The sequence below is a fragment of the Cryptomeria japonica genome, chromosome 8, assembly GCF_030272615.1.
Source record: "Cryptomeria japonica chromosome 8, Sugi_1.0, whole genome shotgun sequence".
Lineage (NCBI taxonomy): Eukaryota > Viridiplantae > Streptophyta > Pinopsida > Cupressales > Cupressaceae > Cryptomeria > Cryptomeria japonica.
The window spans coordinates 190,219,720-190,232,721 of record NC_081412.1 but is presented as its reverse complement, the minus strand read 5'-3'; positions in this window follow the sequence as shown (position 1 = coordinate 190,232,721).

The following is a 13,002-nucleotide window of genomic DNA, read 5'->3' as shown; positions in this document are numbered from 1 at the left end:
GGTTTACCACATAGAAAGCATATGATAAGGAGATATTTTCCTTGGTGATAATGTAACATTAAGAATATTTTTGGTAAGGGAAATGTAAAGTTATACTTGAATTATAGGGGGAATTAAAACTCTTTACAACATTTTACATATTCCAAGCCGTGCAAAAAATTTACTTTTAGTATCTAAATTGAATGATTACGGAATGCATGTGACTTTTGACAAGTCTAGTTGCAGGTTGGTAAGAGGGATTTTGGTCATAGGTAAAGGATATTAGATAGGGAACTTGTTTAGGCTAAATGCCTTTAGTTTTTGTAAGTCTACCAATGTAATTGACAATAAAAATGCATGTATATTGTGGCACCATAGATTGGGTCACATTGGTGAAAAAGGTCTTAAGACAATTCTTAATAAGAATTTGGTTAACAATATTTTTTGATATTTTGTTGATAAAAATAATTTTTGTGAACATTGTGTGTGTTTTTTTTTGTAGAAAAAGGTTAACATTTCCTAAAGGAACTTATAAAGCAAAGAGACCATTAGAGATTGTTCATTTGAATGTATGTGATCCAGTGGATGTTGAATCTTGATATTATGTTTCCTTCATTGATGATGTCTCAATATACACATGGATTTAGTTGATGCATTCTAAATATTAAGTTTTTACTAAGTTTAAGGAATTTAAGGCCTTAGTTGAGAAGTAATCAGATTATAAGGCAAAAGTGTTGAGATCTAACAATGGGGGTAAATATTGTTATAGGGGATTAAATGAGTTATATAAGCATGTAGGCATTGTTTGATAGAATACTAGTCCTTGTACTCCCTGGAAAAATGGGGTAGCAGAAAGAATGAATTGAACCTTGATGGAAAGATCTAGGAGCATGTTAAGTGGTGGTAATCTTGATAGGTGCTTTTAGGTGTAAGATGTAGGTATTGCTTGTTATTTGATTAATAGATCTCCTCGTTCAAATCTAATTGTTAAAACTCCTTATAAAGTGTGGACAAGTAGAAAGCCTTCATTTTCACACTCAAGGGTATTTGGTTGTGATAATTTTGTTCATGTACCTCAAGAGAAGTAATCTCAACTAGATATAAAAGCTTAGAAATGCATCTCCATTGGTTATGGTGAGAATGTAAAAGGTTATAGCCTTAGGAATCCTCTAACCTATAAAATGATATTTTCTAGAGGTGGGATTTTCAAGGAGTTTATATTTTACTCAACTAAAGAACAACCAGAGGAGAAATATAAGACAAATAAAATACATTTCAAGACAAATATTGAGAAGTAGGAATATATACATGTAGAAGAACTGTTACATGATCTAATGTTGGAAGAAGAGGGTTAAGAGAGTTCAAATGATGTGCATGATGAGAACATGGAGGGGGGAGATGAACAAGTAGATCCCATTACTCCTACCTTAAGGAGGTCCACGAGACAACAAAATATAGTTGCTAGTTTTAACCCACCAAATTTCTATTGTGCATTTTCTTTGTTGAGTATCGATGGTGAATGTAGATCTTTCAAGGAGGCTCTTTATTTAAAGGAAATTGAGCCTTTAATGTAGGCCATGTAGGAGGAGATGATGGCCTTTAAAAGTTGTGACACTTGGGGTCTTGTTAGTTTTCCTAAAGGAAGGAATCCCGTTAGTTGAAAGTGGGTATTTAAAAATTATTTTGGAGCAAATAGTTGGTTATAGTGGTACAAGGCTAGATTGGTGGCCAACAACTACAACTAAAGAGATGGAGATGATTTTGGTGAAATTTTCTCTTTTGTTGCTAAATTAAATTCTATTGTATTTTTATTATCTATTGTTGTCACTTGTGATTTTGAGATAGAATAAATGGATGTGAAAACTACTTGCTTGTATGAGGATGTTGAGTACAAAATTCATAACTTTGGTCCCCCTAGTTTTTATAACATAGAGTGTATCACATATTATCTATTATCTATTGTTGCCACTTGTGATCGTTTTTCAAGTAGATAACTTTGGTCACCCTAGTTGAAGTCTCACCAAAGAGAAGTGTATCACATATGAATTGTTTGCAAGTAGCATTCCTAAACTTGGTCATGAGTTTAAGACCCTTCAAATTACCATTGTCAACTTCAACCTTCAATTCCCTATCTAAGAGTTCTACCACAATTGAAAATAACACAAGAGAGAGGAGATCTTCTGACCTTAGAGCCCTTTTGGTAGGGATTTTTTATAGGAACTTCATTTATTAGAATAACACAATATGTTAAAGATCTATGAAAATGCACACCAATTTACACCAAAACTTATAAAATTCAAATACTCTTAGTTCTTGAACTAAGAAGTCTTTGGACACTTTTTCACAAGCTTTATACATTTCTAACTTTAAAATAATTTCCTCCCTACATTTGATAGAGTTACTACTTTCATGTGTTGTCACTATCTCATCCAATATTTGCCTCTCCTTAAGGAATTTACTTTACTTCTCCAAGATAACATCAATCAAGGCCATAGTTATTTTATTGTGAAGCCTCGAGGTTATTGTCATTTTATTATTAAATGACATCACTAATTTAGTTAATGCAAGGATGTTTAAGGCTAGTAAATTAAAACATGAAGTGCACTATGAATTTTCTAGAAGAAAAGTGTCAGATAGAAGATTCTTATAACTTGAATTGTCTATAAATAGATTACGGAACTTAGAACAATCCACAAGAAGCTTGTAACTAGAGCATTGACTATGAATTAGTTTGTAGTAAATATTATGGACATATTTCCAACTTGAGGTAGTTTATACTAGATCCAAGATGTTTCCACATAAAGGACAAGGTATTTTCAACGTCATTGTAGTGCCCTTCCCTGGTTCAGCCTTTATGATGGGTTATGTTAGATACTTATGGACTTGTTTGTGTTCTCGATACTCCTTGCTTCTTGTTTGACTCCTTATATTGATATTCTCTTTGATATTAGTGGATTTATTATGATTACTATGATGAATTTGATTCTATACTCTGGATCAATTATTGATGTTAGGTCATGATTAGCTTCGTAATTATTCACTATTTAGGAGATGTGGTTCATGTTTATTGCTTATGATGATTTATCTTACACTAACCCTAATTTAGTGTCTACATTAGATGTGGATGATGTTGATGTTATTTAGTGTGTTATGTCTATGCTATGATGTCTTACTATTGTGGATGTGAAAGGGATAAAGTCACAGCACTAATATTTGAGCAGGGTGCGATGTTGCGATTCTCTTTCACCTGCTTGTGTATCTTATGTTTATATTTTATATGTTATATATAAGCATTTGGTGTTATGCAGGATATAGATACTAGGCATCGACTTCACTTGGTCTCATAGGTTTGAGTGTGCCTTTGATCCCAATGGCAGTTTATCGGAGGTGACATTAAGGCCCTACCATATATTAACCCTAGTCAATGTCCTATGTGAGTTCCAATATCCTTGGATAGAGTCATATTGTTAGGTTTTATTGTTGGCATTTCAGTAGAAAGGAAGATTGTTGATATTCATTGAGGATATTGGGAAGGTTGTTGAAGATTATTGATATAACTGAAGAAGGATGATAACTATCTTTATAACATTATTTTGTCATTGATGTCAAGAAATTGTTTTTCTGATTCAGTATGATGTTGCCATATCTTGAGAAGATTGATTTGAAGAGAATTAAGATGTCGGTAAAAGACACGGAAAGAATGAGATGAATAAGAGGAAGAATAAGATATTCAATGGGCAACTATTACCGAGTTAGACAATGACGAGATCATGATGTTTAGATTGTTTTGATATCCTACAAATGTTGTTGATTGTAAGGTTAATACTATACTATGCAACCGAGCAAAGAACCTAGTCGGTAAACCCTAAGGAACCTAGTCGGTAAACCCTAAGGTTATCGATATCGGTTAATGAAGGCGGAATGTCTACCGAGTAAAGTTTAGTATTTACCGAGTTATGACAGATCGCATTGGATGGATAAAAGCATTATTTAATGAAGGACAGTGATTAGCTGGAGATGTATAAATGATTGGTATGTCGTGCATGAAGTTTGTTAAAGATTTATGGCAAAGGAAAATTGGTAGGAAGATCTACAGTGCAGATTGAACCGCAATAACCTTGTGCAAGTTCCAAGAAAGGAATGCAAGTCCCTAGGCGAGGTGAAACATTTTCAGATCGAAAGGATACATTGAACTTGGTCAATTTTGAAGATCTGATGGCTATGATTGATCATGAGAAATGTGATCAAGGAGATTAAGCGGTTAGCAATTGTTTATAAATAAGGAATTGTTGATAAACAATGGATGCGGGCAAGTGTAAGCATAGGGATGCTACATAGTGATTACCGAGCACGAGAGCTTGAAGACTTGTTTGAATAATAGAGTAGAGAGCCCAACAGAGAGACAAGATAAGTCCTATGACTAGATTGTTTTGAGAAAATAAGAATCTGCTTTAGCATTTTAGATGTGAAGTTGCAGATATATTTTTATTACTGTTATTGTGTAAGTGACAGAAAATCTCTTAACCGAGTGGACTTAATAGTCTTATTTGTAAACCCTCTAGCAAGGTGACATTCTAAATGAGTGTTTGAAATCCTTTGACAAGGTCACTTCTAACAAAGTGAAGATCCTAACAGATCTGAGGGAAATCCCTTAACCGGGTCACATCTAGCAATGTGTTTGTAATCTTTAATAGGATTTGCTTTTAACCGAGGATACTCTGGAAGAGTATATTTCTTAGTGGGTTCGAAATCCCACAATGGTTTTTCCCTATTTGGGTTTCCACGTTAAATCTGGTGTTATATGTGTTATGATGATTATGTGTTTATGAGTTAGCATGTTTAACAGTTTTTGGTTACTTTGCTGAAGTATAAGTTAGCGAGGTTGAATTTGTTGATTTTATGGAAGAATAAGTTTGTATGATTCACCCACCCCCCCCCCCCCTCTAATCTTGTTAGCTATTGGCATCTGTACTTTACATTTAGTATCAGAACTTACAATTATGTGGTTTTGGGTATGATGTATTTTATTTAATTTTTATTGTTGGTTTGATGTTGTATGGTCGAGGTTAATAATAAATTATAAGCATAATCCCAGGTTTGAATGATTAATTATGTGGGGGTATATTAAATGAGTCTCATATTATATTGTTTAGATTACCTCTTATTTATATTATTTTGTGGATAGTATTATTATAGCATTTTCATTATTTGGGAATTATTTATTATTTATTTATTTATTTATTCACTTATTTGTGGGAGATGTTATTTGGTAATTGAGTTTAAAATTGTTATTTTTATTTATTTGATGCAAGTGATCTTTTGTTTGAATTGGGGGTTGCTAATTTAGTCCTTAGTGCAAGGGGAAAGTACTATTTTCATTTGAGTTTTCCTTTTTGGGGTTTTTTTTGGGGGGGAGAGTGGTTTTTTGGGGGGAATTGCGTTGATGGTGGTTTTGTAAAATTGTTTTAAAAAATTGCAATGGTGAGGAAGAGTTTTCAATCTGCATGTGGGTGTGGAGTGTTTTGGATGAATCTTGAGAGGGGTTTGGGGTGAAGTTTACAAAAAGGGAATTGTGGATTTGATTTTGAATATTTTAATTTCATTTGGGTTTTCATCTTGGAGGCTTTCTAGTTCATTTGATTTGTCGTTCTTGCGAGAAACATGCTTCAATTTCATAGTCGAATCTTTGTTTTTGATTAAGGAAAAAGCAGGTTTTGAAGGGGCCCCGAAACCCTTTACAATCAAAACTTAAACAACATAAACAATAAAAGCGATGAGAAACAGAAAAGAACAGAACCACAAAAAACCATCGAAAAACCAGAGAAAACCCAAAAAGCCCCATTAAGCCAACAGGCCTTCCAGAATTCAGATTTTTTCTAGGGCTTTTGCCAGGGTGTTGCTAATTTCGTGCAGCTCTTTGATGTTGTCTTTGAGGTTAGGGGGATCCTTTGCGGAAGTAGCCACAACTTTCTTGACACTGGCCCTGGTTCTCTTCGCAATACCGCCCACCGGAGTAGCATCACCACTTCCAGTCTGGATGGTCTCATCATCCAAGTCAAGATCCACAACCAAATTCGGAGTGCAGGTATGATCAAAGACTGTGGCGATGTCCTCCAGGTTTTTAGTGACAGCAAAGAGGATACTTGGGATAACGCCCATCAGATTTTTCATTGCTTCTTTTCCCTCTTCCAGCAATTTTACCTTATTCTCCATTTCTTGCTTCCATTTAATCTGCTCTTTGTTTTCATCCTCCCTCTTCTCATCCGAGTTTATTCCCTTTTTTCCAGGTTTTTCAAGATCTCATTGGTCCATCTATCGTAATCCATTCTCGCCTCAGAGTGTTTCTTGAGGTTATCCAAGATAAGGCCTTTACCAGCACATTCCTTATCCTCGCTATCCCTATCCTTGGTCAGGTCCTTCTCAGAATCTTTGTTTGTTTCCTTCTCTGAATTCACTTTGGTTTCCTCGTTATCCTTGAGATCCACTTCTTCCATCAGATGGTTGTTGTCCTTACCAAGGCAATCGCTGAGGATAGGGCTTTCATGACCAGGCTCATTATCCCCACTTTCTTCCTCATTACCCAGCTCCTTGTCTTTCCAGCTATCTTCACCGTTGGAGTCGTCCATCTCCATTTTGCTGCTTTCCTTAAATATTTCCTCTGTTTCCAACCCAGGAACACTTTTCCTTTTTTTGTTGGAGGATGCCTTCTCCTTGCTGGTTTCTCCCTCTTCCATCTTTCTCTTGCCCGGAGAGGTGGAAATCCTCTTATTTTCCAACAGGGTGAGGGTTTTGCAATGCTCGTAGATGAGCAGCAAAAGCCCGCAATGGAGAATCAAGTTGGAAGGGTTATTCCTGTGTTTATTGAGGGACCTGGAGAGGGACCGAAAAAGTTAGTAGGGCAGGGATGCCTTTTTGTCGTGTCTGAAATGGTTTAAGAGCACAAAGTGGTAGGTGTGGGACTTGGAGTATCGGCCTTCAACCATGATGTATTCCATAATTGCATTCAGAACCCAGCCCCACAGCTTCTTGATGTTTGCAGCTTTGTAGTAGCCCCCAGTGGCTTTGCCAATTTTAACCCTCTCTTTCTCTTTTCACGGGAACAGATTGATCGCGTTGTTGGAGAATTTAAGGTCTCGAAAGAAATTAAGCCCAGTGTGGGGCATGTAGGTCATAGTGGATATGAGCCCAGTGTCTAGCTTAAACTTAACTCCATAAATTTTAAAATAGCCATTAGACCAGTTTTCAAAAATCTTAGAAATAGCTAGGTTAACCCTACCTTTGTCATAGTCCACAAGCTTCTCCATGAAGCTGGTGAGAGAGTCCTCCATTTTTGCCCATACTTTTGGCATCGCATTCCAAGTCGACATATTATCTAGTTCTTCCCGCCTTAGGTCTCCTCCCATCTTCGTATACGGGCTATCTACTCTGTTTCTCTGCAAATTAAAACCTTCTTTCCCGATGTTGCTCAAGTTTTTGAACTGAGTAACCCACAAAGCGTGCGTCAGATTATTAAAGGTTGTTGAAGGTCTGCCGCAATGCTAAGTAATGATGGCCTTTCCAACAAGGCATAAATGATACTTTTTACTTGTCATGATTAAATTGTCCTTCTCTCCCCATATAACGGTCCTTTCTAAGGAACTCTTTAATGTTTAAATTGAGATCCTCCTTGTGCAAAATCATTTGGGAATCAAAGTTAACACAAGAATTCGCTAAACAATCCACAACACTGTTTTGTTCTCTGAAAGCATGTTGAATAATAATTTCTTTGAAACTTGCAATGATCTCCCTAGCTTTCATGATGATATTTTCAATAGACCAAGAAGGCTCTGATTCCCCCTTTAAACACTTAATGATATTAAGTGAATCTCCCTCGAGCCATAATTTATCATAATTTAGATTTTTAGCTATAATTGAGGTGTTTAGGGTGGCAGAGGCTTCGACAAAATGGCTAGTTTGATTCCCCAGAGGTTCAGCCACTGCCTTAAGACAACTTCCAGCAAAATTCCTAACAATGCCCCCGTATCCAGCTTTACTCGGATTCCCTTTAGAAGCCCCATCAAAGTTATCCTTAATCCATCCCTGAGGAGGAAAGCACTAGACCAAACCTTCTCTTCCAGTCTCCTTGCTAGAAGTAGTGGTAGAAAAGTTCCACCTGTCTTTAAAATCATCTTTAGCAGCAGGTCCCTGATCAGTGCAATAGAGGCATTCAAAAATACTTCTAAAGATTTTATCAGCAACCACTTTAGGAATAGCCCTTTTATCCCTAAAAATCCTGTTGTTGCGCTCTTTCCAGATATTCCAGATAACAATCGATAGAGTAAGTCTCCAAGTCTAAACAATTTTAGGATTAGAATTAGGGCAATGCCATTGCTGCCAAGAGTCCCCAAGGGAGTTCGGGAAAACCCAGCTCAGGTTCCACCTGGTTAGGATGATTTTCCAGATATCCTGGCTAAAAGTGCATTGGTTGAGAATGTGGCAAGCCGTCTCTTCTTCCCTGCAGCAAAGAGAGCACCTATTAGGAAAAATAATACCTCTTTTATGAAGATTGTCTAGGGTTAATACCTTATTTTGGATGAAAATCCAGAAGAAGATATTGACCTTTGGAACTAACTTCTTGTTCCAAACTTTAGCCCAGATGGGAATTTCTTCCACCGGGTCATTGTGAATAGCCACAACAGAGGAAACAGAATAAATCCCATCCAGGGTTTCCCTCCATATCAATCTGTCATCTTTGTTGTCTCTAGGGATTTTAGCAGAGAGAGCAATCTGAAGGAACTTGAGCCCCGGACACTGCTAGCTAAAATCAATCCAGTTCCCATTTATCCAGTAATCTCTGACCTTTTCACCATACCTTCTTTTGAACTAGTCTTTCCAATCTTTAAGGATTGGAATTTCCTCCAAAGTTTTATCCAGGATCCATCTATCTTCCCAAAATTTTATTCTCCTCCCATCCCCAAGGTTCCAAGTTCTACTAGCAGTAGCCCAGCTTTTAGCAGATTGCACAGCATTCCATATAGCAGATCCTTCAACAGTGAAAGAGTTATCATAGAATTCTTCCTCAGAAGGTTGTATATAGAGATATTTGTTTTTCCAGATAGAGTTTCATTCTCTTTCCTCCCCTTTGAATCTCCATATTTGTTTGGCTAATAAAGCTTTGTTCATAGAACCAATGTTCCTTAAACCTAGCCCACTTGAGGCCTTAGGGGAACAGATTTTATTCTAGGCAATAAGGGGAATTCTATTTTTGACTTCCACTCCCGACCAAATGAATTTTTTTTGGATTCTTTCAATGGCTTCCGTAAACTTTGTGGAGATTTTGAACAAGCTAAGAGCATACACAGGAAGGTTTTAGAGAGTGGCTTTGAGCAGAGTGATTTTGCCCGCTTGACTAAGGATAGCCCCTTTCCAACAAGCAAGTTTTAGGTTAATTTTGTCTATCAGCTTGTTCTAAAAGGAGTCCTCGGGCTTAAAACACAAAGGAAGCCCTAGATAAGTAGAGGGAAACTCAAAGATATTGCAGCCAAGAATTCTTTCAATCCTTAGTTGCCTTTGGATCGAGGTATTGATGAAAAATAGAGAACTTTTATCCCAATTGATTTTTTGGCCAGAGGCAGATTCATAAGTATTCAGAATATTCTTCATATTATTAGCTTCCATGATGGTGGCTTCCCCCATAGTAATAGAGTCATCAACGAATTGTTCATGAGAACAGACAACATTGGAAGAAGAAGGTTTCAGACCCTTAAGATTGTCGTCTTCCACATTTTTGAGAATGAATCTGCCCAGGCATTCAGCAAGTATGGTGAATAGGATAGGGGATATGGGGTCCCCCTGTCTAAGACCTCTAGAGCTTTTGAAGAAACTGGATGGGGAACCATTGACAATAACAGCAGAGGAGGAAGTTTCCATAAGTTGAGCAGAGTTGAATAACTTTGTAACCAAAACCAAACGCTTTCATGATCCTAAGGAGAAACTGCCAATTCACTCTATCAAAAGCTTTAGCCATGTCTAACTTTAGGAAGAATCCCTAGTTATTCGCCACTTTCAGGGAGTGGATATTTTCATGAATGGAGATAATGGAATCCAAAATCTATCTTTCGGGGACAAAGCCATTCTGCTGGACAGAGATAATCCTAGGGAGAATTTCCAACAACCTGGAAGTCAGAACCTTGGATAAAATCTTGTAAACAGAGTTACACAGGCTAATAGGTCTAAACTTGTTAAGAGAATCAGCTCCAGGGATCTTTGGGATAAGGACTATGAAGGTAGCGTTTAGTTCCTTGAGAAGTCTTTTGGAGCCAAAGAATTCTTTAACACCATTGCATATGTTTGCCTCCACTATGTGCCAAAAATTTTGGAAGAAAAACATAGGGAAGTTGTCTGATCCAGGGGATTTATCGCCCTGAAAGGAGAACACTGCCTTTTTTATTTCTAGATTAGAGGGAATATGGGATAAGAGGTGGTTATCAACTTCCATCAGGATAGAAGGAATAGCTTGTAAAAGGGTGTTTTGATTGTTGAAATCCAGGTTATCCACTTCGCCCAGCAGGGTACTGAAATTCTCGACAGCTTCCTTCCTAATGTCGCAATCCTCTGTTAGGATACCTTTATTCCAGGATAATCTAGATATTTTGTTGGCTGCCCTATGCTTAAGAGCAGTTAAGTGAAAGAAGTGGGTGTTTTTGTCGCCTTCCTTCAGGAACAAGGCTCTGGATCTTTGTCTCCAGAAAGTCTCTTCATTAGAGATGATGGTGTGGTATTTAGATAAAAGATTATTTTTAGCCATCCTAAGATCTTCAGTTAGCCCAACCTCTTGGATTCTTTCTTGAACATCCTTAATTTCAACTTTGACTTGAATTTTTCTCTTGAATATGTCCCCAAAAATCTCTTTGTTCCAGGTTTTAATTTTAGCTTTTAGAATGTTGAGCTTTTTAGCAATTCTAAAAAGAGCCTTACCCTCCACTTCAGAATTCCACCATTCAGCAATACAAGCTTCCAAAGAAGGATGGGAGAGCCAAGCTTTTTCAAATCTGAAAGGGAAGTTTCTCTTGGCCGAAAAAGAATTGGCAGTGAAGGAGATGGGGTAATGGTCTGACCCAATTTTGATAACGGAAGCAAGGGAGCAGCTATACCTAGAAAACCAGTCAAGAGAGATTAAAGATCTATCAAAGTTAACTTGAATCAGATCGACTCTGGTTCTTCTATTGGTCCAGGTGTAGTTGATACCCTGAAGATCCACGTCAATAAGAGCTTGGTCATTAATGAAGTCCATAAGGTCTTGTTTCCCATCAAATTGTAAAGGGATACCTCCCATCTTCTCTTCATCTTTGAGCAGAGTATTGAAGTCTCCCATAATAATCCAGCTTTGATCAGCAAACTGGAGTCTATCAGTTGCAAGGCTTTTCCAGTATTTAGCTCTCCCAGATTTGGTATTAGGAGCGTAGACATTAGATAACACCCAAATAAAGTTGTCCTTAATATGCTCAAGTTGAACTGAGTTCCTATTAAAAGCAGAGATGATTTCCTTTCCTATTATAGTTTTTTTGTTCCAACAAATCGCAGTTCCTCCAGAAGCTCCCTTTGAGTTAGATCCTATTGTAGACACCTAAAAATGGTCAACGCTTGTGGGATCATACTTTATCATTTGCGCATTGCCTCATTTTAGGTTTTTGCGTCGCATTAACATTTCTCCTATGTCACGCACTTGGTCTTTATCATTTGCGAGCATCGAGTCCTTCTTCTGCATTCTTCAGTTTTTCTCGCTTTCGAATTAGGTCTTGTCGATAGCAATCTTTGATCATGATTTTGGTCAATCTTGTCAATCTCTTATCAACTTGTCAATCTCATCAATTTTGCGATCGATTTGTCATCGATCCTTGTCCTCTTCAATCATGTCAATTGGTGCATATCAATTTGGTCTCTTTATCAATATTGGTCAATTTGTCAATCAATCTCAATTGTTTATCAATCAAATCATTCAGAATCATGATCAAATCGAATCTACATCAATTATCTTTTGTCAAGACCTAATTGTCGTATTTGCATTTCTAATTCATCTTCCAAGGTTTTATGATTTATTCATTTAATCCTGTTTGTCATTTCCCCCTCTAGGGTTATTAAATTATTTATTTATCCTAAGTCTTCTTATCACAATTAAATATTTATTTAATTGGCTAATTAATTCCCCCTCTTTTTGTGAATTAATTAATGAATGAAAAATTATTAATTAATTCACCTAATTTTCTAATTTCATCAATTTCTAATTTCCTAATTTCCACATCATTTCTAATTTTCTAATTTCTAATTTTCTAAATTTCCTAATTCTTAATTTCCACCTATTTTCTAATTTCCTAATTTTAATTTCCACCTAATTAATTTGTCTCTAGTTCTCCCTATTTTTGTGCTTCATGCGTCATACTCTTGACATAGCAAGATGTCATAAGGTTCTAGTTCTCTAAGCTTTGCATTGGCAATATGTCATAATTCATGACATAGAAGGTGTCATAACCTTCTTCTTTTCACTAAATTTTGCCATTTTGAAATCAATTGCTTCTAATATCCATTTCATGCTAATTTGATATTTTTTCCAATTTTTCTATAAATTGGATGATCTTCATCAATCAAAGATAATTGGTTATTACTTTGTTGAAATAATCACTTTGTCAAAACAATCACATTTCGAGTACTCTTGATCAACCATCTTGTCTACTTGCTTTCAATCATGTGTGTGCACTTGTAGGTGAGATCCACAACAAAAACTATTTGAAGAGGAAAGAAGAACAATGGAGCCGCATGAAGGAAGCATTCAGATCTACATATGGTTTGCATAGTATTTACTTTTGAGTGTTTTATCTTTATGTCTCTATTGAATGTGTTTAGGATAGATCATTACTTTTAAGCTTTCGTGATTGAGCTAATGAATAGTATGTTTATATTTGTTTGTGATGATTTCCTATTTCCTATGCTACACCTATGACTCCATTTTCCTTGAAAATTCTAATCTTTTCAACTTTTTCTTTAGAC